Raw genomic sequence first — 7,176 nt, 5'->3', positions numbered from 1 at the left:
GCACTCAAAGCGAGAGCCAAAGCTGGGGCTGCACAAGCGCAGTTGGCCTATGCGGAAGAGGAAGCTGAAGCCATAAAGCAACAAGCTCATATACAAGCTCAACTGCACATATTAAAGGTAAGGAAAGAAGCAGCAGCTGCAGCGGCGGAAGCAAACATCCTAGAGGCAGCGGTTCAATATGAAGATTTGCAACCACTCTGCCAAGAGCCTTCTTCCAACAGCTCAGTGGACTCCAGGCAAAAGGTTCAAAACTACATTGATAGTCAAATCTTCCAGCTAGACAACCAAGCATCAACACAGCCTCCAATATCAAGCACAAACCCTTTCTACCAAGCAGAAACTACAAATCTTCAACCCCAGCAAACACTGGAGCAACAAAATCCCCTCTCTTACAACCTTGTATCAACCCCCAATCCTCGCACTACGTACCCAACTGCAAACTACCAGCATCAGCCATCTAGTTCATGTCCTCCCAGCGCTCAGCTGACATCAAACGTGAGTGATGTAGCCAAGTATCTAATGAGACGTGAACTTATTACAGGCACTATGCAGAAATTTGATGACAATGCACAAAATTATCGTGGCTGGAAAGCATCCTTTCTAAACGTCACTGCAGAGTTAGCCCTGTCATCCAAAGAACAGCTAGACCTCCTGATGAAGTGGCTTGGGCCAAAGTCAACTGAACAAGCAAAGAGAATCAGTGCGGCTCTAATCAACAACACACCTGCTGCTCTCGACATGGTGTGGCAGCGCCTGGAAGAAACGTACGGTGCACCTGAGGTAATCGAACACGCCCTCTTTAAGAAGATTGAGGACTTTCCTAGAATTACCTCCAGAGACAATACTAAATTGATAGAGTTAGGGGACCTCTTACTAGAACTTGAACTAGCAAAGTCAGAGGGCTATTCTCCAGGGCTAGCCTTCCTAGATACAGCTCGGGGAGTTAATTCTATAATAGAGAAGTTGCCATATTCTTTACAAGAGAAGTGGATCTCGCATGCATATAAATACAAGGTAGATCATAGTGCGACATTCCCACCCTTTTCTATCTTCTCAAGATTTGTGCAAGAGCAGGCACGCATAAGAAATGACCCTAGCTTCCTTTTTCTATCAGCAACTCAGCCCAAGTATGACAAACCAGTTAAAAGCAGTACTCGCCCAATGATATCAGTGAAAAAGACTAAAATAGCACAAGGTACTGACTTAACAGAAGCAAGTGAAGAACCGGACAAGGAATGTCCTCTGCATAAGAAGCCACATCCTCTCAGAAAATGTCGCAGCTTTCGCAGCAAGCCTCTTGAAGAGAGAAAATCATATTTGAAGGAAAAAAAGATATGCTTCAAGTGCTGTGCATCAAGTAAACACCAAGCTAAAAACTGTCCTATCAAAGTCACATGCAAAGAATGTCAGAGTGAAAGGCACAATACAGCTCTGCATCCAGGACCTCCTTCATCCGACTTCAAACCACCGGCAGATGTGGAACAGCACGGCGGGGAGCCTGAATCAAGTCTACCACCCGTCTCTGCTACTACAATGTGCACTGAGGTATGTGGGAAACAGCGTAGTCCTAGGTCCTGTGCGAAGATATGTCTCGCTAAAGTTTATCCAACAGGACAAAGAGAGAAGGCGATAAACTTGTATGCGGTCATGGATGAACAGAGTAATCAGTCACTTGCTCGCTCAGACTTTTTTGAAATCTTCAGAGTAAATGAAAGCACCGAGATGTATACTTTGAAGACATGTTCAGGCGTCATGGAAGTAAATGGGAGAAAAGCTAAAAACTTTACTATTGAGTCCATTGATGGTCAAGTTAAAGTCCCGCTGCCTTCTATGCTAGAATGTGACATGATCCCAGAGGATCGCTCAGAAATACCTTCACCTGAAGTTGCCCAACACCACCCACATTTGAAGGCGCTCTCACACAAGATTCATCCTGTGGATCCAAATGCACAGATCCTTCTGCTGCTAGGAAGAGACATCCTGAGGCTGCACAAGGTTAGAGAGCAATCCAATGGTCCCAGTAATGCACCATTCGCTCAACGTCTTGACCTTGGCTGGGTCATTGTGGGTGACGTATGCATAAGCGGCGCTCACAAACCAGTTACTGTCACAGCTTACAAAACTAACACCTTGCAAAACGGACGTCCATCGTATCTAAGTCCCTGCTCTAACGTCCTTCAAGTAAAAGAGAAAAGGATAAAGAGAACAGATGAAACTCAAAATTTCGCAGATATGTACCGAACAAAACACACAGGCAATCTTGGGGATACAGTCTTCTTCAGAAGAGAAGATGATGAAATGTTAGCACCTTCACAACAAGATGCACAGTTTCTCACAATAATGCAAAATGAAATGTACCAGGATGAAACAAACAGCTGGGTTGCGCCCCTTCCATTTGTGACACCCAGACGAGCTCTACCAAACAACAGAGAACAAGCTTTAAAGAGACTCTTCACACTCAAACGCAGTCTTGACAAAAAACCTGAAATGAGAGAGCACTTCCTACAGTTCATGCAGAAAATCCTAGACAATCAGCAAGCAGAAATTGCACCTCCCTTGCAGCCTGATGAAGAGTGTTGGTACCTCCCTATGTTTGGGGTGTACCATCCGCGGAAACCCAATCAAATTCGTGTGGTTTTTGACTCAAGCGCCAAACATGAGGGTTTAGCACTCAACGACGTCCTCTTGAGTGGCCCAGATCTTAACAATGCCTTGCTAGGAGTGCTCATCAGATTCCGCAGAGAGCCTATTGCAGTAACAGCAGACGTGGAGCAAATGTTCTACTGTTTCAAAGTGAGAGAAGACCATCGCAATTATCTGCGATTCCTGTGGCACAAAGACAATGACATCACAGCGGAGATTATCGAGTACCGCATGAAAGTTCATGTGTTTGGGAATCGGCCCTCTCCTTCTGTCGCCATCTACGGGCTATGCAAAGCAGCTGAGGTAGGAGAGACGGAACATGGCAAGGATGTATCACAGTTTGTCACCAGGAACTTTTATGTGGACGACGGTCTTATCTCACTACCAACAGAACTGGAAGCTGTCACTCTCCTACAAAATACACAGAAAATGTTGGCCGAGTCAAATCTGCGCCTACACAAAATCGCTTCAAACAGCAGCAAAGTTATGGAGGCGTTCCCCACAAGTGACTTGGCAAAAGACATTAAAAGTCTCAACCTCGACAGTGACCCGTTGCCTGTTCAGAGAAGTTTAGGCATCAGCTGGAGTCTTGATTCGGATACTTTCACTTTCCGAGTGTGCAAAGAGGAAAAACCCTTCACCAAAAGGGGTGTACTATCTACTGTTAATAGTTTGTACGACCCTTTGGGTTTTGTTGCACCTATAACTGTACAGGGAAAAGCACTCATTAGAGAACTCATCACCGAACCATGCGACTGGGATGATCCCTTGTCCCCTGACAAAGAAAGGCTATGGACTGCATGGAAAGATTCACTTCTGGAGCTAGAGCACATAAACATCCCCAGATCGTATGTGCCATTGTCTCTCTCCTCAATGCAACACAGAGAACTTTGTGTCTTCAGCGACGCTTCATCAACAGCTATAGCAGCTGTCGCCTACATACAAGTTCAAGATGAGCATGGACAGTACTTCACTGGATTTGTCATGGGGAAATCGAAACTAGCACCAAGGCCAGCGCACACTATCCCACGTCTTGAGCTGTGTGCAGCCGTCCTTGGTGTGGAAATGGCAGAACTCATATCTCAAGAAATAGACATTAACCTGCACGCTGTCAAGTTCTACACAGACAGTAAGATCGTGCTGGGTTACATCTACAACACCTCAAGAAGGTTTTATGTCTATGTATCAAACAGAGTCTCGAGAATCAGAAAGTCGTCTGTGCCATCACAGTGGCATCATGTCTCATCAGAAACCAACCCGGCAGACATTGCTACACGTCCAATAACAGCACTTCTATTGCCCCAAACTTACTGGTTCACTGGACCACCTTTCCTGACAAGAGAACTGTCAGATTTGCCTCGTACACCGGATGCAAACAACTTCAAACTTGTCGATCCAGAACAAGATGCAGAGATTCGCCAAGACGTCACCGTCTGTGCTACTCAAGTTAGCAACAAACCTCTCAGCTCGCACCGCTTCGAAAGATTCTCGTCGTGGGAACATCTCATAAGGGGTATGAAAAAACTCATCACAGTAGCCAGAATCAAAACAAAAGCTACAGACCCAAACACGACAAATCTGCAAACTCAGGCTAAACTGACAGTCATTGCAAGTGTCCAACAATGTGCATTCAGAGAGGATATAAAGAAGTTGCATAAAGGGGAGCAAATCTCAAAACCAAGCCCATTGTGGACTCTAAATCCATTCACAGACTCAAGTGGGCTGTTAAGAGTAGGAGGTCGCACATCCCTAGCTGATCTTCCATATGACGAAAAGTACCCACTGATACTTCCAAAAAAGCATCATGTGTCAACTCTGCTTGTGAGACATTATCACCAAGCTGTCGCTCACCAAGGTCGCCACCTCACAGAGGGAGCTCTACGATCTGCAGGTGTTTGGATAATTGGTGCCAGGAAACTAGTCTCGAGTGTAATCCATCAGTGTGTCACATGTCGCAAGCTTAGAGGTAGACCTGCTGATCAGAAAATGGCTGACCTACCTGAGGACCGTCTTGTTATGGAGCCTCCATTCACTAGGGTGGGCTTAGACGTCTTTGGGCCATGGACTGTTGTCACCCGCAGGACAAGGGGTGGTAGTGCAGAAAGCAAGCGCTGGGCAGTTTTATTCAGTTGCCTAGGCACACGCGCTGTTCACATTGAGGTAATCGAGTCTATGTCCACCTCAAGCTTCATTAATGCCTTGCGAAGGTTTTTTGCTGTCAGAGGCCCTTCCAAAGTTCTCAGATCAGACCGTGGAACTAACTTTATTGGGGCTTGTAAAGAGTTGAAAATCAGATCTGACGACTCAGAAATCCAAGACTACTTGAGTAAAGAAGGCTGCACGTGGACCTTTAACACCCCCCACTCATCACATATGGGTGGTTCGTGGGAAAGGATGATAGGCATTGCTCGCCGCATTCTTGACGCCATGTTACTGCAGTCAAGTCCTACTCGCCTCACGCATGAAGTCCTCGCAACGTTAATGGCGGAAGTTATGGCTATCATTAATGCCCGCCCATTAGTTCCCATCACCACAGATTCAGACACTCCAACCGTTTTGACCCCTTCCATGCTCCTAACTCAAAAGGCAGGAGCTGCTCCTGCTCCAGAAGGGTCATATGACATTAAGGATATGTACAGGAAGCAATGGCAACATGTTCAAAGTCTCGCAGATGCTTTTTGGAAACGCTGGAGACAAGAATATTTGTCAACTCTACAAGTCAGAAATAAATGGACTCATGACAAGGACAAAATCCAAGAAGGAGATGTTGTCTTAGTAAAGGATGATCTGGTGAAGCGCAACGAATGGCCCATTGGACTCATTACTAAGTGCATCCCAAGTGAAGACAAAAGGATCAGAAAGGTGAAGGTAAAAGTGGTAAAACAAGGGTCTCCACGTGTCTATCTTCGACCTGTAACTCAACTCATTCTGTTGCTCTCTCCAAACAGTGGAAGAAAGACTGATTAGTTTAAATGGTATAAAGTGTTTATACCAGGCGGGGAGTGTGATGACTAGTGTAATATAAAGATAAGTTTCCTTTGTGTGGGCTCGCAGTGCCCACTTGTGGCGAGTTTTATGTTCACTCCAGGAAGCTCAGTACAGGAAGTTCAGTGTAACTGTCATGGTCGAAGAGCAGTCGTTCCCGCATCGTCTTGGCCCACATAAGGCTGTAAGTTTAAGTTTAAATTGAATACAATCTTACATAGGAACCTATAAATAAGTTAAAAGTCAGAAATTTCAGTTTTAAGAAGTTATTTTAAGTAAATGCAAGTTTTATGGTGACAGTTTGGAAGTGTTAGCATTTTTTAGCATTTAAGCTAGCGGACTTTTCTGATGCTAGTCAGGCTAATTCCAATAGTTAAATTGGTCAACAAATTCAGAGTTGGGGAAGCCCTGATGATGGTTTGTTGTGGGGTGTGGCGTGTGGATGTCTTTTTGTTCAAGTCATGTATTTGTAATTCACACTCTGACTGCTGTGTTTTTGTGTGTTGCAGTTTTACAGTTTAAAATAAAGAGATTTTGGAGCAACTGAAATCTCATGTGCACTGTCTGTCGTAGCTAGATATCGTTACATCTGGTGAGGACAGAACAGGTAGCATGAACACAAGTTCATAAGTAAATTACTCCTAAATATGAATTTGTTCCAACTGGAATTGTACAGGTCATATACTTAAATAAGGTACTTTCCCCAATTAAAAGGTGAAAGTAGCAAATGTTTGTAATTTTTCCTTGAATAATGCTCAATTTTGGGTAAATTGTTTTCTTTTAAGGACATTTCTCCATAGTGATGCAGAAAAGGCACAAAATGGCTAAGAAAATTCACTAAAATACAAAAAATTAAGTGTTTGATGCTCAAAACTGTTGATGCCCAAGAACGCCTTCACTCGTATTTAATGTACCCTCCAGTGTTCAAACAAACTCCGTGTCCCTGCTTGTGTTAATACTAAACAGCCTTCTCTAAGCAACCGACCGAGGATCTGAAAATGAAACTAATTATTAGCCTGAAAAGCAGAAGGAAGCTATGAAATGATTCAAAAGCACTTCTAATTCGAGGTTGCGCTGTATGAAATATCACTAAGCCATGGCAGTTAAGAAGAACTGTGAAAGTCAAGAGAATAATCTGTAAGAGCAACAACATCTTCAGATAAAACTGCACATCTACTGGCCAGAAAGACAAAGCAATACCCCACATGACTGCAGAGGATCTGCAGGAAGGTTTATCTGCCACAGCAGTGGTGATGGTCAACTGTTCTGCAGCCATGATTCACAAACAGGGTCTGCATGAAAATCTTCAGAGGGAAACCTCACCTGCCATATCAGCACTAAAGTCTCGCAAAGCCAGTCAGTGCTGTGGAGAGACGGAACTCAAACTGAGCTCTTTGCCACCAAACATATGTTTTGGGGTACAGAAACTGCAACAGTGGATTTAAAGAACACACTGCCAACCGTTTAGCATGAGGGGGAAAATCTGATTTGGGGTTGAGTCATACAGACAGTCAAGAAAGTGGAAAACGGCTGGCTTCAGACTCCTTT

Source organism: Amphiprion ocellaris, chromosome 14, assembly GCF_022539595.1.
Source record: "Amphiprion ocellaris isolate individual 3 ecotype Okinawa chromosome 14, ASM2253959v1, whole genome shotgun sequence".
In the NCBI taxonomy this organism is placed as follows: domain Eukaryota; kingdom Metazoa; phylum Chordata; class Actinopteri; family Pomacentridae; genus Amphiprion; species Amphiprion ocellaris.
Note: the sequence above shows the minus strand (reverse complement) of the source record.